Source organism: Silene latifolia, chromosome 7 (genome assembly GCF_048544455.1).
Source record: "Silene latifolia isolate original U9 population chromosome 7, ASM4854445v1, whole genome shotgun sequence".
In the NCBI taxonomy this organism is placed as follows: Eukaryota; Viridiplantae; Streptophyta; class Magnoliopsida; order Caryophyllales; family Caryophyllaceae; genus Silene; species Silene latifolia.
The window spans coordinates 65,058,402-65,082,399 of record NC_133532.1 but is presented as its reverse complement, the minus strand read 5'-3'; positions in this window follow the sequence as shown (position 1 = coordinate 65,082,399).

Genomic DNA, 23,998 nt, shown 5'->3' with positions numbered 1-23,998 from the left:
CTTCACCAAATACCTTCCATGGGAGCCTTTGAGGATGCTAGTACCTTGAGGATAGGTTACTTGAGTCGGGTAGCGGTCGTAACGCCGTTGTGAGATGCGTAGGTATGTCATCGTCATCATCTTTGTCTTTGTTGTTCCTTGTAGGGTTGTGTTTTGTAGTGATAGGCTTGTGTACGTTTTGTATAGGGATTGCTTGCTTGGTTGATGTCGTATGGTTGATCGAGGAATCGCTGCTTTTGGTTAAAGGTAGGTTCACCTACTCAGTTTCTGTTGGTTGTCTAGTCTGTCGGTTTTCGTATTGTTGTTGTGACCGTGTGGCTGAGTATACGTTGTAATCGGTTGGTGTACGTTGTTTTGTTGATTGTTGTTGTATTGCAGCTAGGGCTGAGCAAAAAATCCGATTATCCGATTCGATCCGCTATCCGCTCCGCATCCGATCCGAAATTATGGATACCCGATCCGATAATGGGTTTCGGATCGGATACCCGAACCAAAATTTTCGGATATCGGATCGGATACGGATACTACCTTCAAAAAAATCGGATACCCGATATCCGATATTTTTCGGATCGGATTTCGGATACCCGATCCAAACTCATTACCCGATCCGAAACATCGAGTTTACTAAATTTTATAAAAACTAGATCTACCTTTATTTAAAAAAAAAAAACATAAATCCATCATTTATAAACCAAAAACCCTAAAAATAAAAACATATCAGTTCTCCCTCCGCCTCCCTCTTCTGAAAATCTTAAATTATCTCCTTCCTTGCCACAAAAATCATCTCCTACCTGATGATGTTTCCTCCGATGACATAAATCGCCGCCACAAAAACCATCTCCTTCCTGATTGCGCCTTGCCTCGACTATCTTTGACTCGACAACAACGACGGTCGACGACAACTACATCTGAAGGCAGGTACAGTTCAGATCTGACATTTTGATACGATTTTTTTTTTGTTCTTTGTTCATTAATTTCATTTATTTGATAATCCTAATTGTATAAATGGTAAACAACCAAAGTTTTGGGGTTTTAATTTCTAAATCTGACATTTTGATGCGACGGTACTGCGCTTATTTTTTTTTGTTTTAAGTTCTCTTGCATGTGAAGTTTTTGGTTAGTGATTGACTGATTCAACTATTAATTCATCTTTATCTGATTGAATAATGATGATCGCTTATAATTAATGTTCTCCTCTCATTGTTGTTGTTCCGGGTGGCTTGTACTTATCTGCAAATTAAATTACAACCTGATGTCCTAATGGTAGTATAATTATCTGCAAATTCAATTGCAGTGTGAAACTTATGAATACTAGTAGATGAGTCAAGCACACATTTGACCTGCAAAATAGGATTGTTAATATTTTTGTCGTGTTTCTCTTCTTGCAAGGTTATGTATATTGAATTATTGATGAGTCAAGCACACATCTGTCGTGTCTCTTGTCTTCCAAAACCATGCTGATATGCGTTTTTTTTCCTTTTCTTCTCTTCTTGCAAGGTTATATGGCAACTTCTTCAAGTACTGCTAGTGTAGACATTTCAAATGATGGTTCACTACCCTCAATTAACGAGGTGGAGGTGGATAAGACTGAAGTTCAAGCTAATGTAGCAAGGGAAAAGGGTAAAAAAAGGGCTAGCTCAAGTATGTCCAGTGACGCTACCGATGAAGGACCGACTAAGAAAGGTAAAGAACGTTCTTGGGTTTGGCCGCATTTCACCAAGTTTAAGATAGGTAACGCTCTAAGATCTCAATGTCGTTACTGTCCTACACATGTAAGTGGTGGATCTGGTAATGTTACTACGACGATGGCCAATCACCTTCGTAGATGTCCCATGTATCCTCCTAACATTGATAACGCACAAAAACTTTTATCTTTGCAAAGTGACTTGACTGGTGAAGATGGTGGAGATACTAGTGTTGACAAAAATAGTATTAAATCTTTGGTTAAGAAGAGAAGTAAACTTGAGCTGTGGAAATTCAATCAAAATGATACTAGGGCAGCTTTGTGTAAAATGATAATAATGGATGAGAGACCCTTTAGGACCGCTGAACATGATGGTTTCCGATTTTTTTGTTCCATTGCTTGTCCTTATTTCATGATACCCTCTCGTTGGACTGTTGCTAGAGATTGTCTTAAAATGTTTTTGGAGGAAAAGAGCAAGCTGAAAACTTACTTCAGCAAGTTGTCGTCCCGTGTATGCTTAACCACTGACACTTGGAAATCTTGTCAAAATTTAAGTTATATGTGTCTCACCGCTCACTTCATTGATCACAACTGGAAATTGCATAAAAGGATCATAAACTTTTGTCCTATTGTTGGTCACACCGGTGAGATAATTGGGAAATCAATTGAGAATTGTTTGATTGAGTGGGGTCTTACTACTAAAGTGCTCACTGTAACGGTGGATAATGCTAAAGCAAATGATGTAGGAGTTGAGTACTTGAGGGAGAGACTGTGTTCATGGAATGGCACAATTCTAGATGGAAAATATTTGCAAATGAGATGTGTTGCTCATATACTTAGTCTAACTGTGAGGGAGGGTTTGAAGGACGCTGATGATTCAGTTTTTAGAATTCGTAATGCTATTATATTTGTCAGGTCTTCTCCCGCGAGATTGCAGAAATTTAATGTTTATGTAAAAAAGAACAAATCGAGTCGTTATCTTTGTTTGGATGTTGAAACTAGGTGGAATTCTACCTATTTGATGTTGGATAGTGGTTTAATTTATCGTAAAGCTTTCTTGAAACTTGAAACTTCTGATGGTGGCAAATTTATAAGTGAGATGAATAAGAATCTTGGTGTTCCTGATGATTCTGATTGGGACTCAGTTTCTTCTCTTTTGCCTTTTCTCAAGATCTTTTATGATGCTACTGTTAGACTTTCTGGCTCGTTATACATTACCACTAATGTGTTCTTGCAAGAAATTGTTGGTATTGGTTTGATGATTGATAAAAAATGTGAAAGTAGTGATATTGGTGTGAAGTTAATGGCATCTGGTATGAAGAAAAAGCATGCTAAGTATTGGGAGAATGCTGATAAGGTGAATGTATTGTTGTATATTGTCGTTGTTCTTGATCCTAGACGTAAAATGCAATATGTAGCTTGGGCAATTAATCAACAATATGACGATTTGAATGCTAAGAAGTTACATAAGAATGTTCTTGAAACTTTGACTTCTTTGTATGCTCATTATACTAAATCTCAACCCATACAAGTGCGTACTCCCCCACCTGAAGTGGAAGTTTGTCCGGATGAGTGTGAGAACATGAATGATTGGCAAGATGTAGTAGAGTCGCAATTTGAGAGAGATGTTAGCAGTCAGGTAACTAATGAAAAAAAAAGTGATATGGATAAGTACCTGGAAGATGTTAGAGAAGTGAATTCTAAAAAGTTTGATGTGTTAGATTGGTGGAAAAAACACGAGGAGGTATATCCTGTCCTCTCTTTGATGGCTAGAGATGTGCTAGCGATTCCCGTTTCTACGGTTGCCTCCGAATCTGCATTTAGCAAAGGTGGTAGGGTACTTGATTCATTTCGTAGCTCACTCTCTCCAAAGATGGTGGAAGGATTGATATGTGCACAAAATTGGTTACGCACAACTCGTGGCCCCCTGCTAGCTGAGGAGTATGTTGACGAGGTTGAAAAATTTGACGAAGGTAAGTAATGCTTTTCTAAACACTTGAATTATAATGCTTCCTTTACTGATTTTTAGTATATACTTGTATTATTATGCTTCCTTTACTGATTTGACAAAGGTAAGTAAAGGAAGCGTAATAATTTGACAAAGGTAAGTAAAGAGCTACAAGGATGAGAATATAGGCTAAGTCTTGTAGTATAATTATGGTTTATATAATGTTATTGTCATTTTACAGAACTTGCAGAGACGTCGGAGGATTCGTCTGCTTGTGATGAGTACATCTAAAGAGTTGGGAGAAGTCGAAGAAGAAGAGATGAAGATGAAGACGGGCTGCATTTTGTTTATTGCTTGTATATCTAGCTCTAGGCTGTAGTAGCTTTATTTTATGTATTCAAGACATTAGCAACCTTGTCTATGTTATGTAAGAGACTATTATTGTCTTTGTTGTGTAAGAGACCCCTTCGTAATTTTGTTTAAAGACACTATGGTTTTAGTTGGGCACCTCTTATTTTTGTTTTACTTGTATGACGGATTTTGAAATATAATATCGAGAATGTCATTCCTTGGCAAATCCGATTTTAGATAATTTGCCATTTTTCAATTCAATAAAACAACCAGCTAAGCAGCCACTCTTTTTATAGTGATTCTAATTCGGATACTAATACTCGGATATCGGATATTTGGATATCCGATCCATATTTTTCGGATACTAAATTTCGGATATCCGATGTATTCGGATCGGATCTCGGATACTCAAATTTTGGATTTTCGGATCGGGTATCCGAACCGTACTTCGGTTTCGGATTGGGTATCCGAACCATGCTCTGCCCTAATTGCAGCTGTCTGTGATTGATTGTCTCTGGTTCTCGAGGTGCGTTCTCGGCTGAGTGGAGTCACTTGCGGAAGTGGCTTCACGCCCTAGTTTCGCCCTCCAAGAAACCCGCCACGGGAGGGGATGTGCACATTAATGGGACGGGGTTATCGCTCGGTATGATGAGCAGGGCTTAGGTGGGAACAGCTGCGGTCCCCCACTGGCAGGGCTGGTCCAGTGGACAGTCGGTGACGGAGATTGGTTGGAGTGGTTGTGAATGTGTATGTGTGTTTGGTTGTGTTTTTAATATGTTGGTACTTTTTGTTGTGTCATACCTCAGTTACTAACCTTGTGTGGCTGTCTTGTTTGTTTTGTTGTGTCTGTCGTGATCCCTTATGGTGAGCAGTCTGTATCAGCAGGTTTTGTCTTGGATGGTAGCTGGAATCCTGGCAGGGATGAGTCTTCACGAGTAATGACAGTAGTAGTATATAGTTTCACGAGTTGTATCTTTCTTTCTTAGTTTGGGTTGTATCACTTGTAAATTAACTTTATATGTTCTTTTATCGACTTTTGATGATTACTTACCTCGGGCAACCGAGATGGTGATGCTCTTATATGCTAGGGAAGGTCTTGTTAAGGCTCCTTGGTATATGGGGGTGTCACAAAGTGGTATCAGAGCGACGATTTTGGAACCTGTAACAAATGAGCCTAATGAACGTAGTGAGTTTAATAAAATGAACCTGGTGTATTTATAATGGGAGCCCCAGCTGATGCTAGATTTTGGGTGAGTAGGCGCCCTCATTTCAAAATCCTGGCCCCATTGTGCTTAAGCCAGTCACTGGGTATGGGAATGTTAAGTCGATAATTATGTGCCTAATGTGTATGGTGATTATGTTAGAATTGATTGTGGTCGAGTCTTTGATGAAGTTAGTATGTGTGTCAGGGTCATGTTAGAGTCATATGTGATTAAGTTCCTAATGGAACTAATAGGTGTGGGTGATGCTAATGAGAAGCGTGAAAAGTTTTGCACGATATAAGTGTGTGCGTGTGAAAAGGGTAGAAATGTGTGATGCGATATGAAATGTGGTAATGGATGTGTTTATTTCAAGTTGTTAGTAATGGTAGTTCCTATAAGAATCTTTAAATTTTATAATGATGATAATAATGATAGCTAAAGAGTTGTAGAATTGTAATGAGAACTATCGAAATATTAATGGACGAATGTGATATATGAATGGCTAAAAGCTTCTGCATGTGACGTGATTAATTTGAGTAGATTAATTTGTTTGTGTTGAAGCATAATTATGTTGCTAGTACACTTGAATAATACCTGTTTAATGTTAAAGGAGTGATTAGAGTAATGTGATTATAAGTTTATTAGCGGAGTTGTAAACAAAGGTTTAGTTATGAAATAATGCGTTAACTGTATACATGAATGATTTAATAGCATGGTAAACTATGTTGTGTGAAGTTCGTTATAGAATAACATGATATGTATCCTAGATGGTGAAACCATTGTGATACAATTGAGTAGTAATGGTATAATGTGAATGAATATGATAACCGGTGACGACTTCCGAAATTGGTTTGGAATCGACACGTGATGTTGTTTTGCATGAATCTTCAGTTAACCTCGTAATTCCGACCGTGTACCCAACCTTACTTGACCGAGTATGAGTGCCTACTAGGCCGAGTAGACCTCATTCGATCTAGTTAGGAAGCTATGACGTCGAGGATGTAGGAATTTCCTACGGACACTCGACAGAATAGCGCCTACTCGATCGAGTAGAGGGCACTCGATCGAGTACCCCACATACTCGATCGAGTAAGCTAGAGTACTCGGGTGTTTGCGGGATTCTTATACTCTCTTTCCATCCTTCTTTCTTTTATTCTACCTCATTCATAAACCCTAATACCTCCATATCTCTCCTCTTGCTCTCAAGTCTTGTGTTGTGGTGATTTATTTGGTGATTTCCCTTGCTTATAATTATTCTTTACTTCCTATTTGATTAAGGTATGAGTTTCCTTCCTATTTTAATGCTTTTCATCAATTAGAAACAATTAGGATGATAGAAAAAAAATCTGAAAATTCGATTTGAATGTGAGAAAATTTGCTTGTAATTGTTGTAATATGATCTAGATGCTTCCCTTTCATGATTATTGTTGTTTATAATACAAAACTCAAATAGAAATTGCATATATTGGTGACCAAAATTTCTAGGGTTTGGTAAATTGAAGTGGTTTTTGGATGTCTTTTACATGTTGAAGAATGAAATTTGAGTAATGTATGTTGTATATATCATGTGGGAAGTTGATTTTTGTGATTTTCACCTCAAAATTTGCCTTAAAACTCCGTCTTAAAAGTGGCCCAAACTGAAATTCGTCACATGTAATTGGACATTTGAGTTGTACATGAATGTATTTTAAAGATCTAAGTCCTAAAAGTTGTAGTGGTTGAGTTAATTCATGTTAATTATGTTAAATTTCCACAGCTGTAGAGACCGTCTGAACTTTAGAATTTGAATTTTACTTGTAATTTGGGAATAGTTGGTGATAGTGTGTACTTAAATGATTCTTTCATGATTAAATATGTGTACATTGTATGTTTTGGTGCATATGTGTTGGTGTATTCAAATGGTATGTTGAAACAGATGCCGAGACTAAACTTAGGGACCCGACAAAGTAAGAGGGGTAGGGCTTCTCAGCCCGAAGTTGGGGAAGGGAGTGGACCGGTGGTACCAGCTGTACCAGAGTATCCTTCTGTGGTCTTTGTAGACTACGCATAGCGGGATAGGTTTGTAGCCTTACAGTCCCGTAAGATGAGACCGACTCGCTGTGTGGACACGACTCTTTTAGAGGACATGGGTGTTGAGACGGATGTCCGTCATATCTTTGAAACTTTGGGATTCACTGAGCTATACCGTTTGCAGAAGCATTCATATGCTTTTCTGACCTTGGAGTTCATGAGCTCGTTTAAATACGAGCCGGCTGAGCAGACTGTGCAGTTCCGTCTTATGAACACCAGTTTTGTTTTGACCATGGACCTTTTTGCCTCTCACCTTGGCTTGGCTAAGCCTCCCAAGAGATCCCTTCGTGACATACCGTCTGAGTGTGGAGTTTGCCGCCTTATGCCCTGTATTACCGGGAAATCAGCTCCCACCGCTAGCAACATGTTAAATGATGTGCAACATGTCACCTTGAGGATCTTTCTCCGTGCCGTCTCGTGTCTCCTTTATGAGAGGTCTGATATGAGTAAGTTAAACTCCCACGAGTTGTTGCTTCTGATGGCTTACCTTAACCTTGAGCGGACTGAAAAAGTGACCTTCAATGCTTCCACTATAGTATGTGCTAGTCTTGCTTTGATGGCCTCCTCTAGCACTAGGTTTCTGAGTTGTGGTGCTATCGCCACCCGTTTAGCTGAAAAGCTAACTTCTTTTGAGGCTTCCTCGGAGTACACCCCTCTAGCCACCTCGGTACCTACCATGGACAGAGATTACTTCCTCGACCTGAAGTGGTTGAGAACCTTGGAGGATGGTAGTTTAGCATAGAGGGTGTGGGGAATGAATTGGATGAAGATACTAGCTCCTGAGCACCTCCCACCGATAGAGCCTTTACCTGCGGCAGTGGTAGCTGTCGATTCTGATGAGGAGGAGACTAAAGCGCGTCCTGCGAGGCAGACGTACTTCATCGACCCGGAGATTCTCCGAGTCATGCCTGAGCCGAGGAAGGGGGAGAATGTGAGAGCTGAGGAGGATTGCCCTAGGATAGGGAGAGGGTCACGTCGAGTGCGGGAGAGGATGGCTGAGACATAGCCGCAGCCGACAGCACCGCCAAAGCACCCATTTTCTTGTTACCCTTACCTTGATACCCCGGCGACACGAGAGAGCTACCTGGCAGAGAGAGTGTCCTCTACCTTGACGCTCCAAAACATGCACGAGATGGCATATACTCAGGGTATTGGGACCTCGGGACCGCATCCAGTTTGTTGGAGGGGAGTTGGGGACTACCGCGGGGTTTTCCACTCCTACGGGGTGGACATGACCACTTGGGGAGCACCTCAGTCTTATCCTTACGGCGGTTTGACCTCATGGTACGTGTATCCGGAGGTTGGAGCAGGAGATGATGCGGGTCTTGGGACTTCAGGAGCTGGCACTTCAGGTGGTGACGGAGCCGAGGATGAGGTCATGGATGAGCAGCAGCAGCAGGAGTGATGCTCCTTTCTTTCTCTTTTGATTATGGTTGTTGGTTGTGATGGATATTAGTTTATTTCATTTCATACTTATTATGTTCGGTTTGTATTGGTGGCCATAAGGCCGTACTTGCTTTTCCTAGACTTGTTTGCAGGATTTCTGGTCGGATTATCATCCCGACTCGCGGTTATGCGATCGTATATATATATATATATATATATATATATATATATATATATATATATATATATATATATATATATATATATATATATATATATATATATATATATATATATATATATTAGGGAAGTTGTGGAGTAGCATTTGACCGAGTGCCCCTCACTCGATCGAGTAGCTGCAGATGTGCCAGTTAAAGGGTATTCTGATCTCGGGCTACTCGATCGAGTAGCTAAGATACTCGATCGAGTAGGGCCAGCTCGATCGAGTGCCTAACCCACTCGATCGAGTAGCACTGTTACAGGCACTTTTTCGAAAATGAAAATTGTTTGAATGTTTCTATTTTTACATATTTCGATAGTTATAATGGTTATTGAAGGATGGTAACATGTTTGGGTTGACTTGTTATTTATAAATGACATTTTGTGGGAGTAGATGTGACACAAAAGTTCCTTTTATTACATTCTTTTTATTTTATCAACATCTACAAGAGGGCATAACTTATTTATTATAGAAAAGACTTGTTAATTATTTCGCAGAATTTCTATAACTACATTATATACAATTGATATATGCATGTTTTTTTATGGTTCTTGATAATTGTTCTCGTAAGGCGGTATATATATATAGAAGACTATGTTAGTCATGATTAATGAGTAATGTCGACAAGGTGCATTATGTGTTAGAAAAATTATTTGATGGTGAACTTCGGGGACGAAGTTCCTTTTTAGAGGGGAAGAGTAATGTCGCAAAATAAAAAGACCGATGTTATAATAATTTTGTGGTTTGTTTGTAGTGTTTGCTATGGTCTCTGTTATATTTCTAGCATGAAGTTATAATTGTTTTAATCGTTTGATGAGTAATTTGTATGTTTAAGTAAAAGTCGAGTAATTTGCCATGAAAAGATAGTCATAAAGAGATAAAGATGTCAAAAACGGTAGTGGAGTGGTTCAGCTATGAGTCATGCATTGTATGAATCTGTAATAGGATCGTTATGTGACATATTTTGTGTGACATATTTTGTGTGGTAGTTGCGTTAATGTGTGTCTGAGGAGTTCGGTGTAGTAGTTTAGTTGTTAGTTTAATTATTCATATTGGTGCATGTCGTGATTCTTGGTAATTCGAGTTGTGGTTGTAAGAGTTCGTGTATGTGGTGTGTTGGACATTGGATGATGACGACATAATGGGCTAATGCCTCTAGTGAGTAGTGGACTTGTGTCAGGAGAACGGGAGTGTTGACCTTGGGTTTCTTGTTGCGCCGTTTGGGGGAGGATGAGTCAAACTTCGGGGACGATGTTCTTTTTAAGGGGGGAAGACTCTAATACCCACCCTTTTAGGGATCCGTTGACCGACGTTGACTGATCTTTGGGGGCAGGTGATGGCCTTTAGGAATGCGTGTCAGGGATATCTAGTGGCTTGTTAGAGTATGAGGATGAGTGGCACTCGATAGAGTAGAGGTTACTCGATCGAGTATCTTGGGTACTCGATCGAGTAGGGGCCACTCGATCGAGTAGGTTAGTTACTCGATCGAGTAGTTCAGGTACTCGATCGAGTAGGGGCCACTCGATCGAGTAGGTTAGTTACTCGATCGAGTAGCGTCTTTCCAGCGAGGGTTTATAATCCTGTTTTGTCAAAACCGCAAATCATTTCCGCCTTCTTCTTTTAGACCTAGATGTCGTCTCCCCCTTTCCCTTCACCAAATACCTTCCATGGGAGCCTTTGAGGATGCTAGTACCTTGAAGATGGGTTACTTGAGTCGGGTAGCGGTCGTAACGCCGTTGTGAGATGCGTTGGTATGTCATCGTCATCATCTTTGTCTTTGTTGTTCCTTGTAGGTTTATGTTTGGTAGTGATAGGCTTGTGTACTGTTTGTATAGGGATTTCTTGCTTGGTTGATGTCATATGGTTAATCGAGGAATCGCTGCTTTTGGTTAAAGGTGGGTTCGCTTACTCAGTTTCAGTTGGTTGTCTAGTGTGTCGGTTGTCGTATTGTTGTTTTGACCGTGTGGTTGAGTATACGTGGTAATCGGTTGGTGTACGCTGTTTTTTTTATTGTTGTTGTATTGCAGCTGTCTGTGATTGATTGTCTCTGGTTCTCGAGGTGCGTCCTCGGCTGAGTGGAGTCACTTGCGGGAGTGGCTTCACGCCCTAGTTTCGCCCTCCGTGGAACCCGCCACGGGAGGGGATGTGCACATTAATGGGACAGGGTTATCGCTAGGTATGATGAGCGGGGCTTAGGTGGGAACGGCTGCGGTCCCCCACTGGCAGGGCTGGTCCAGTAGACAGTCGGTGACGGAGATTGGTTGGAGTGGTTGTGACTGTGTATGTTTGTTTGGTTGTGTTTGTAATATGTTGGTACTGTTTGATGTGTCATACCTCAGTTACTAACCTTGTGTGGCTGTCTTGTTTGTTTTGTTGTGTCTGCCGTGATCCCCTTATGGTGAGCAGTCTGTATTAGCAGGTTTTGTCTTGGATGGTAGCTGGAATCCTGGCAGGGATGAGTCTTCACGAGTAATGACAGTAGTAGTATATAGTTTCACGAGTTGTATCTTTCTTTCGTAGTTTGGGTTGTATCACGTGTAAATTAACTTTATATGTTCTTTTATCGACTTTTGATGATTACTTACCTCGGGCAACCGAGATGGTGATGCTCTTATATGCTAGGGAAGGTCTTGTGAAGGCTCCTTGGTATATGGGGGTGTCACACAAATGATCGGTTAAATATCTATGAATGATTTTCCTCTACAATTCTGATATTTGTGGTGTGAGACCATCTTAGTCACACTCACACCAATTTAGTCTTCAATTTAGTCTTGAAGAAATCAAATCAACACAAAACATTTTTTCTCTAATAATCAACCATTAGGTGTTAAGGACAAGGTTACACTAGTTGTGTCTTCTCTTGCTAAAGATTATGTGTATCTAGTAAGTTAAATAAGTGTATCTAGCAAGGTAAATACATGTATCTAGCAATTTGAAAGAGTGTATCTACCTTGCAAGAGATGTGTAACTAGCAATGTAAATAAGTGTATCTAGCATAGTAAATGAGTGTAACTAGCAATGTAAATAAGTGTATCTAGCATAGTAAATGAGTGTACCTAGCAAGGTGAAGGCGTGTATCTAACAATATAAAGTAGTATATGTGACTTGATAGAGATGTGTATCTAGCAAGATAAATAAACAAGTTAGTGTTAAATTGTTTATAAGGAGTACACATACTCATATTGTTTAATGTTGGTTGTATGAGTGATAATACTGATAACCTAAGCTTTTCAATAGTATACGAATCTTTACAATCACGCCACACTTTTAAACCGCTAATTTTACTTGTTTTTTTTGGCATAATAGATGCTATAAAATGATTAGCTATTTACACATGATTACTGAAACACGTGGTTTTTCTAAATATCCTTGCTTCGCGTTGTCGCATTTGTAAGTTAGAAACGCCAATTCTTGTTAACGAACCCCAAATCATTTTGTGATTCAATCCGGAATAGGTTAAACATCAAAATTAGAAAGAGTCAAAGAGATGCCGAAAATCCGGTACCAAATTCATGTGAGAAATATCAGTATATTTCATCAAGAAAATTTCGGATTATAACGAAATTATGAAATATGAAATTGCTAGTCATAAACGAATTGCATAAACAAAAGAAAAGAGATTAGAATTAACCTTTGGTTCTATGTGCTACTAGGAAGCTGCCTTTCTCCTATCATCCCTTATGTCACAGAATGAAACTAACTCATCTTATGTTTGCAGATGATTTGTTATTGTTTTGTAAGGGAGATATTAAGTCTATCATGGTTATTTTGAGATCTTATTCTGCTTTCTCTGTAGCATCTGGTCTGAATATGAATGCACAGAAGTCTTGTGCATATTTTAATGGTGTGAATGACGAGCTCAAGAAGGATATTCTTTCAGTTTCTGGTTTTATGGAAGGTAAATTGCCATTTAAATACCTTGGGGTTCCAATCACTGCAGGCAGATTGAAAAAGAAGGAGTGTGCAGTGTTAATTGATAAGATTGTTACTAGAATTAAGAGTTTGGGAGCCAGACGTTTATCCTATGCAGGCAGGCTTGTACTGGTTAATTCTGTGCTTGCTTCTATTTATAATTATTGGGCCTCTATGTTTGTACTTCCCAAAGGAGTTTTGCACAGAGTTGATGCTATCTGTAGAAATTTCTTATGGGAGGGTAGCACAGAGCATAATAGGGCTTCCTTTATTGCTTGGTCAAAAGTGTGTGTCCCTAAGAAGGAAGGTGGATTAGGGCTCAAGCAAAGCCAAATTTGGAATCAAGCTATCATTGGGAAGCTTGTTTGGTGGTTGGCAGAGAAACAAGACAAGCTTTGGGTGCAATGGGTGCATCATGTTTATTGTAAGGATCAAGCTTGGCATCAACATCAACCTACTTCCAGTGCTAGCTGGCATTGGAGGAAGATTTGTCAGGTTCGTGATTTAATTCAGGATGGATTTATTAATCATAGTTGGAGTATCAGTCAGGGTGATTATAAGGTTAGTTCGTGTTATAACTGGTTGAAAATTAAAAGGAATCAAGTTTCTTGGAGCAATGTTGTATGGAATTCAATGGCCATACCAAAACATTCCTTTATAGCATGGATAATTGCAAATGAAGCATTGATGCTGAAACAAAAATTATTCAAGCTTCATATCGATTCGATGATTTATGTCAGATCTGTTTGAATCACTGAAACTCATGTGCATCTCTTCACCGAGTGTGTATACAATCAACATTTTACTGGTGATTGGCAGCTGGTTGATTGCTGATTTCAGCAGTCCTTCTATACTTAACAGTATAGCCAGCAAGAGGTGGAGTAAGTTGATAAAGCAAGTATGCACCATTACTATCTTGGCAGTGTGGTATCAAATATGGTTTCAAAGGAATGAAGCCCGGATTAATGGAAAAGTTCAAAGAGCTGTTTATGTTTTCAATTTCATTAAGGCTAGCATCTCTCAACGTTTTCATAGTTGTAAACCTCAAGTCATCTCTGATAAGGATACTTGTTGGTTGTCTAGAGTGCAATTAGTATAAGTATATGCACTGAAATATGTATGGTACTAAAAATGTCTTGTATTGCTGTTCTTTATTGATCAATATAATTTCTTACCTTTTAGCAAAAAAAATAACCTTTGGTTCTAACAATTTGGCCTAAGAACAAATATCGAAATCGATATTCTCCTAATTATTGCACCCAAAATTCTTTGAGAAATGCCTCTCTTTTTGCTAGAATGAGATCCCCAATTTCTAATGATTTTAAGGTTTTTTTTTGTGATGAGAGTTTTGTTAGGTCAAAAACAAGTGAGTAAAATGATCCTCCTTTCTCTCCTCTTAACCGTGTAAAAGGAGGAGAATAAGGGGAAGATATTTTCTTCCTTTTTTTCGTGTAACAACCGAAAAAAATAAGGAGAATATCTTCTTATTTTCGGTTGTTACCAATATGTAAAAAATGTGTATATATCAATTGTCATTTATGTCATCATGTATTAATAAGTCCACACACAACAGTTTGTAGTCGATTTATTAATACCGGTCTGTCAACATTTATTATGACAATATCGTATAATATATACATTAACTATAAATATCGCATATTTATAATTTGCTAATTAAATATAACCGTTTACGTTTAATTACAAATTAACATCTTAATTCGTTTAAGCTAACATTATATACATTAATTAAATATAATAGTTTATATTCAATTTTACGAATTAACAATTAATTCGTCTCAGCTTATATTATTTAATTGAATTAAATAATCGACTCATCATCACATTGACTAACCTTTTAGTCAAATACATGGACTAACCTTTTAGTCATATAAGGCATCAATGTGATTATATTTTCATACAATCACATCTCTCAAACACATCCTTTAGGTATGACTTTTAGGGACCAGTTGATCACCGCCATCAGTATGATAATAACGCCAAACTTCTAGCAAGCCAACCGTTATTAAGTAAACGTTAATCAACTGATAAAATACTAAGTATACCCTGTGAACCTATAAGAGATTTATATACGTTATCACACTAACTGTGGAGGACACTAGCTCCAACAATCTCCCACTTGTCCTCACAAGTGTATGTGCGATAACCGATTCTCATATCCTTAATTTCTCCCACTCAATGTAAAACAATTTGCAAAATCCGTTTTCACAAAGGTCGTATTTTACAAGTGATCAATATCAAGAGTGGTTTTCCCGACTAGAGAGTAACTTAACTGATAAACGAATCATCATTCGAGCATGGCCATGCATTTCAGTTAAAACTCCTCGAGTGGCCCTGAGAAATGACTAAACCTGATAAAGGTTGGATATTTTCTTCAACTCGAATCCTGCAAATATAAGCACAGTATGAAATGACCCAGTAAAAATATGCTTAGCCTCCTGTTACGGTCGACCATGAGAAAGAAACCAAAGTCACCCAAAAACTGCCTTAATCTCAAGAGACAGTCGATAGTCAAAAGAATCGACTCTAGGAACACAATGGACGTCTAATCCACGCACCGAATGTTTTTAAACATTTAGGACTCCATTACATTGTCACAATGTCCTACGAGGTATCGTTATAACTCGCATCTGTGATCGATCAGCCAACCGTTTGACTTATGGCTCGTTAAACCCACCATCAATCAACTTCACAAAATAATAGCCAGAGTTATCAGCTCATGTAGGCGATTACGGACCAAAACAAATATAATGTAATTCAGTTCACTTTGTCGCGTTCAATGTTGTCGTACAATCCACATGAAAAACAAAATATGAAATAATACGATGAAGTTATAAATAGCATATGAAAAGGAAAATGTATCGAATCCATAATCAACTACTACAACTCAGGAACACGTTTAATTCCAATGGAAATAACGTGCCCTTCATGCTTATCATATTTGAATGGTTTAGTGAGAGGATCCGCGATGTTGTCATCCGAAGCAATCTTGTCAATCACTATCTCCTCTTGCTCCACGTAATCACGGATCAGGTGAGCCTTCCGATGTACATGTCTAGACTTGTTGCTAGACATAGGCTCCTTGGCCTGGAAGATGGCACCTCTATTGTCACAATATATGGTGATTGGGTCATTCGAACTAGGAACTATGGTTAGTCCTTGTAAGAATTGACGCATCCATATAGCTTCCTTTGCTGCTTCTGAAGCGGCATAGTATTCGGATTCAGTAGTAGAATCTGCTACAACATTCTGTTTGGAACTTTTCCAGCTGACCGCAGCACCATTAAGAGTAAAAACGAATCCAGACTGAGATTTCGAATCATCTCGATCCGTTTGGAAGCAAGCATATGCGTAACCGATTGCACATAGCTTAGTATCTCCTCCATAAGTCAATGCCCAATCCTTAGTCCTCCGTAGGTACTTAAGGATATTTTTAACAGCTATCCAGTGTGTTTCACCTGGATTATTTTGGTACCGACTCGTCATACTCAATGCATATGCCACGTCTGGACGTGTGCATATCATGGCATACATGATTGATCCTATGGCTGATGCATAAGGAACTCGACTCATGCGTTCAACCCCTTCCGGTGTCGTGGGTGACTGAGACTTGCTCAAATGCATCCCAGAAGTCATTGGAAGGTTCCCCTTCTTGGAGTTGGTCATGCTGAACCTTTCAAGAATCTTATCTAAATAAGACTCTTGACTCAGTGATAACATCCGTCGTGATCTATCTCGATAGATATGGATTCACAATATGCGTTGTGCCTCACCCAGATCTTTCATCTGGAAATGGTTCTTCAACCATCCTTTTACCGAAGATAAGAGAGGAATGCCATTCCCAATCAAGATTATGTCATCGACATACAATATCAAGAAACCAATCTTGCTCCCACTCGACTTGATATATAAGCATGGTTCCTCGACCGATCGAGTGAATCCATACTCTTTTATCACCTGGTCGAAACAATGATTCCAACTCCGAGAAGCTTGCTTAAGTCCATAAATGGAACGTTTAAGCTTGCACACTTTCTTAGGATTTTCATGATCTATGAAACCTTCGGGTTGTACCATGTACAATTCCTCCTCCAAATAACCGTTTAAGAAGGCGGTTTTCACATCCATCTGCCAAATTTCATAGTCATGAAAAGCGGCAATCGCTAAGATTATCCGAATGGAACGCAACATAACTACGGGTGCAAAAATTTCATCATAATGCAATCCGTGCACTTAAGTGAAACCTTTTGCCACTAGTCGTGCCTTATAGGTATCTGGTTGCACGTCTACAGAATGCTTTATTTTGTAAAGCCATTTGCACTGAAGAGGTCGTACCTTGTTAGGTAAATCAACAATATCCCATACGTCATTCTCATACATGGAGTCCATCTCGGATTGCATGGCTTCAAGCCATAGCTTAGAGTCGGAACAGGTCATGGCACCATTATAGGTAGCGGGTTCATTACTCTCTAGGAGCAAAACGTCATTTTCCTCGACCATACCAATGTATCTGTCTGGAGGATTAGAGACTTTACCCGACCTCCTAGGTTCCTGAGGAATGTTAACCGTATCATTAGTTGAAGGAACATCTTCCTCCATCTGTTCCTCGGTTGTTGGTTCTTGAATCTCCGACAGCTCGAAGGTTCTATTACTTGACTTGTTCTCGAGAAATTCTTTCTCTAAAAACTTTGCACTAGCCGCAACAAAAACTTGATGTTCGGTAGGTGAATAGAAGTAATGACCAAACATTCCTTTTGGATAACCAATAAAGTATGTCGACCGATCGCGGGCCGAGCTTATCCTCGTGTCCCCACTTGACATAAGCCTCGCAGCCCCAAACCCGAATAAAGGACAAGTTAGGGACCGTTCCCTTCCACATTTTATATGGAGTCTTGTCGACAGCTTTAGACGGACTTCGGTTAAGTATAAGAGCAGCTGACAAAAGAGCGAAACCCCATAATGAATCAGGTACTACCGTGTGACTCATCATGGATCGAACCATATCAAGTAGTGTTCGATTTCTCCATTCGGACACACCATTTAATTGAGGTGTTCCAGGTGGAGTTAACTGTAAACTATTCCACAGTCTTTAAGGTGTTGATCAAACTCATTTGAAAGATATTCGCCACCCCGATCTGAACGGAGTGCTTTAACCTTTCTTCCCAGTTGGTTCTCAACCTTATTCTGGTATTCTTTGAATTTTTCAAAAGACTCACTTTTATGCTTCATTAAGTAGACATATCCGTATCTACTCAAATCATCCGTGAAAGTGATAAAATATCTATGGCCGTCTCTTGCGGTGATTGACATAGGTCCACATACATCAGTATGTATGAGTCCTAATAGGTCATTAACGCGCATTCCAACACCTTTGAAGGAAATTCGAGTCATTTTGCCGATAAGACATGATTCACACGTGCCAAATGATGAGAAATCAAATGTGGGGATAGTCCCATTCTCGATGAGTTTCTTTACACGTTTTTCATTTATGTATCCCATTCGACAATGCCATAGATAAATTTGATCTTTGTCACCAACCTTTAATTTCTTATTATTCACATGTAATATATCTGTGGTTTGATCTAAGATATAAATTCCATTCATGGAAACTGCTTTGCCATAAACCATTTCATCAAAAGAGAAAATACAGCTATTGTCCTTTATTGAAAATGAAAAACCGTCTTTATCCAGTACGGAAACAGAAATAATATTCTTAGATAAACTGGGTACATAGTAACAGTTATATAAATATAACTCAAAACCACTTGGGAGCTGGATTACGTATGTTCCCTTTGAGACTGCAGCAACTCTTGCTCCATTCCCGACTCGCAGGTCCACATCACCCTTTGCGAGAGGTGTGATGTTTTTTAGGCCCTGCAACTGATTACACAGATGAGAACCACAACCAGTATCAAGTACCCAAGTTCCGAAACTTGCATGGTTAATCTATATCATATGAATATAAGATGACATACCAACAGGAGTGACGCGGCCTACTTTTATGTCCTCACGGTACACGGGACAGTTCCTCCTCCAATGCCCAGTCTTGTGACAATGGTGGCACTCAACGTTACCGTCCTTGATCTTTGCCTTGCCTTGTGAGCCACTAGTCTCACCAGGCCCACTCTTACCGTTTCCTGACTTCTTAAACTTTGGCTTTCCTACAGTTAGGTCGCCGTGAGCTTTGCCCTTACCCTTATTCTTGTTGGAAATCATGAGAACATCTTGCTTCATGCTCCCACTCAATTTCATATCCTTCTCGGTCTGTACGAGAAGTGAGTGTAGCTCATGAGGACTTTTCTTCATGTCATTCATGTAGTAATTTGCCCTGAAGAGGGAAAAACCATCATGAAGTGAATGAAGCATACGGTCAATGACTATGCTCTCACTAATTTTGCAATCAAGTGCCTCCAGTTTCTCGACATTCTCAATCATGTTAAGAATGTGTGGGCTAACCGGTTGGCCCTTCTGGAGTTTCGCATCAAAGAAGCGACAGGTATGCTCATAAGTAACGATTCTCGGTGCTTTTGAGAACTCATTAGTAAGCGTGGTGAAAATCTTGTTTGCACCTTGGGCAATGAAGCGTCTTTGCAAATTGGTTTCCATTGCAAAAATGAGTACGTTCTTTATCGCACCTGCTTCCATGACTAAGTCACTATAAGCAAGTGACTCGTTAGCTCTAGCATTGGGGCCTGGGTTTGGCGGTATTGGCTCAGTCAAGTACTTGAGCTTGCCGTCAGCAATAGCAGCATTCCGTAATGATGCCTCCCAGTCCGCAAAGTTGGACTCGTCATTCTTCAGTCGTGTGGACTGATTCATGTGGTCCATGAAAGTTTTGAGCCAGGACTCGCGTGCAAGTGTGGCACTTGGCATAGGGATATCATTATTTCCAGCCATTTGTTGTAAGCAGTATTATCAATATAAAACGAATTCTAAACTGCGAAAAGAAGAAAAACTATAATAAGCATACTCATCGTTATGATTTAAGTCTAATGCAAAAACTGTTATAATGCGAAGACTCAATCATTTATACAATTGACCTCCCTCAAGAATTATATAAATGATCCCAAGACTCAATTATCTGTAAATTGATAAGCCAACCTCTTGGCTAATTCTACTATTAGAATTTTTGGTTGATAAATTTCTGTAAATTCTATCTATAGTCCATCATAATCACGAGAAACTCTTCGGATTATAACGTTGAGGTAAAATAAGTCAACACAAACTACTTACCCAACGTTGAAGGGGTCATATGGAGAGTAAGGTCCTATATGCCTACCGACGAAGAAGGGATTCATAGTTGTTTGGCCTATAAAGACTAGTCTCAATTTTAGTTTTAGAGGAAGATCCCATCAACTTTATTTTAATTCATTTTAAGTGAACTAATATCTAGCATACGAGAATGAATAAACTAAGATGATGGCTTAAAATTGTGTGACATCTTTATGTACATGATAACTAACATCCAAACTATATGAGTCAATTTTCATGCATATGAGTAGGTGGTTTGGTTTAGGCGGAATATGATGCACTAACTATGATGCGAAGAAAAGCAATAAGAATGGAAAAACGTAAAACAAAATAAAGTCCTAGTGTGGCCTATCTACCAAAATGAACATAAATACAACTTTGGAATCCTTCCTAGGACCCGAGAAGCTTGTCTTGATGTTCCATGTTGGTCCATGTAGCGGGAGTGAGCAATCAAATCTCCATCTTTAGTCTTCTCAAAATTACAATAAATAAATTACAAAATAAACCTATTTACATTCTAATTTCAAAAACATAATACTAAAGAAAATCAAAGGAGATTCGAGATCTCAAAATTACATCAAAATTATGTTTCCATCATTACGAAAACATAATTAACTAAGGCCACACTAGGTAATACAAAATTACAACCGATTGCAAAAATACGTAAATAAACCATTCAACAATTCATACAACCAAATAAAATGCATCAACTATAAATTAATCATTCAAGACATAATTCCTTAATTATGTAGAGTAATTTATCCAAACCACCTATTTTATAATTATCAAAATTATGTGACAATTCCTCAATTACTCACAATAATTCCAATCTTAATTCACATTAGCTAGTGATATGAATTAATCCAACATTATTTTAAACCTATTTAAAATAATTGGGTATCTTTAATTTGTGAACTTTTTCACAACAAACAATCATACATTATAAATTTAATGTATAATAATTATTGGCCAAAACACAAACAAAAAAAATTATTTTAAATTGCTCTCGGCATTTCTTTAAAAACAAAAAAAAAACAGTTTTTTTTTTTAATAAATGCACTCGGCATTCAAACCCTAAAAACAAAACGGTTTTTATTATTTTTTTTTACTTGCGGTATTTTGCCCTAAATGACGAAAAACAGATTTTTTTTTTTTTTTCCGAAAAAAAAAAACCCTTTTATGTGAACAATTTGTTTAATGTTGCTACTATAACAAGATTGGCATAATCATCAACTTTTAATTTAAACATGGATCCAAACTAGATGATTCAATTTAACCTCTTAAAATGAATATCTAAATTATGATTAAATCGATTATCCGAATATTTGATTCATCACAATTGATTTGAACATTATTAAATTAATGAATCATGATTCTAAACAACAATTTAAAACCATGTATGCCAAAAACTATATAGCAAAAACAAATGAACATCATCAATCAAAACGATTTCCATTTACATTTTAATTTAATTCTTATTAAATCAAAACATCTACAAATTTATCATATTATCATCTTAACATATTAAAACAACAATATCAATAAATCAAAATGGAAATAAGGCATAAAAAACAAAAAAAAATTGTCTCGGCAAAAAAATTTTATACGGCCGAAACCCTTTTTTTTTCTTCAATTTTTTTGTTTAAATCCATTTATGAAAATCATATAAAATAATTTTGTGGCCTATGCTCTGATACCACTTGTGAGAAATATCAGTATATTTCATCAAGAAAATTTTGGATTATAACGAAATTATGAAATATGAAATTGCTAGTCATAAACGAATTGCATAAACAAAAGAAAAGAGATTAGAATTAACCTTTGGTCCTAGCAATTTGGCCTAAGAACAAATATCGAAATCGTCATGTATTAATAAGTCCACACACAACAGTTTGTAGTCGATTTATTAATACCGGTCTGTCAAGATTTATTATGACAATATCGTATAATATATACATTAACTATAAATATCGCATATTTATAATTTGCTAATTAAATATAACCGTTTACGTTTAATTACGAATTAAAATCTTAATTCGTTTAAGCTAACATTATATACATTAATTAAATATAACAGTTCATATTCAATTTTACGAATTAACAATTAATTCCTCTCAGCTGATATTATTTAATTGAATTAAATAATCGACTCATCATCACATTGACTAACCTTTTAGTCAAATACATGGACTAACCTTTTAGTCATATAAGGCATCAATATGATTATATTTTCATACAATCACATCTCTCAAACACATCCTTTAGGTGTGACTTTTAGGGACCAGTTGATCACCACCATCAGTATGATAATAACGTCAAACTTCTAGCAAGCCAACCGTTATTAAGTAAACGTTAATCAACTGATAAAATACTAAGTATACCCTGTGAACCTACAAGAGATTTATATACGTTATCACACTAACTGTGGAGGACACTAGCTCAAACAATTCAGCTGTCATCAATTATCTCAGATGGCATTATGTTCATAAGGAGCATTTTATCTACCCTCACCATTTGTAACAACTAAAAGCACACTCCGGAGTCCAACTTCCTTCTATAATGATCCAAACTTCAGTTACTCAATGGAGAGCAAAATTCAAGATTGGGACAGGAAGTCAGGAGGGACAAGATTGGTTAACCACGCCCCCTGTCCTTCCCTCACACGTAACTCCACCAACACCATCACTGCCTCACCTCAACCACCTCTAAAATCCTCCAGCGAGCACCAAGACAAACGCCAACCACATCATTGGTAGCTCAGTTGCATATATTACTAGCTCAGATACACATGATATTACTCATAGATACACAAATCCATTTGTGTATCCAATAGTAATATCATGTGTATCCGGTGTGATATTTTGAGTATCCGCCACTCCACCAAGCCCACCACCACCCCACAACTCATCCAACCACCTACCCTTTCATTACACGACCACCACCATTCACCTACCCACCACCAGGTCCACCCAATTCCACAAACTTGACCACCATATAACACATTCCTGTCACCACTCCCAACCACCCACAAAAAATCACCATTTATTCATCGGACCAATACCATATCTTGCCGGCGTTCCACATTGCTAGACTCATAGTCGTCGCTCGTCTTTATTCCCTTTAAACATAGAGCCGCTGTCGTCGAACCATTCAGACGACGCACCCCTCCAGGCACTGATAGCATTACACCCGCACAAAAACGACAAATTCACACAAAACACCACAAATAATTGATATATTCGACCACCGTTATCCGCACCACACGCAGGACCATGTCATGAAACCACTCATTTGAAAAACATCTCAATTAAATGCTTTCTTTCAGTTGTAGTGATGATGCAGGCCTGCATTTACCGGCGACGAGAACAAAAATTAGAAACACAGGGACGATGATGGAGCGAAAATTCGCTGGGGGTGGTCGAATTGGGGTGGCAAATCGACAAGCTTGATGCCGGAACTAGTTAGGTTGCCGGTCAGTGATTATATAGTGGCTTGAGATGATTGAAGGGAAGAGACATATAGAGGTATCGATTCCGGCTAAACCGCGGCATAGCAACACTAATTCCGGCAGATCCATGGTCAACAACGGCAATGGTGGTTGCCGGAGCTCCGGTACCGAGTTTACCGACATTAATTGGGAGGATTTAGAAGGATTTATAGGTGAGAGTAGTTGTTTGTTTACGGATGACAGTTTTTATGGTAAGAGGATGAGGTTTAATCTTGGCCACACCGCTTTAATCTAACCATCTCTATGCAGGTAGGGTAGGCACCGATTGTATGGTCGCCGGAGTCTGGGACTGTTGTCGGTGATTCGCCGGCGGCGGCAACTAATGTGAAGTGCGGATGAGAGAAGTAAGAACAAGGGTTGGGTTACTGTGTGTGACTTTGGAAATGTTTGGACCTTCTTTTAGTCAGGGAAGTTATTTGGGCTTTGATACAAAGAAGTGTTTTTAAGTTAG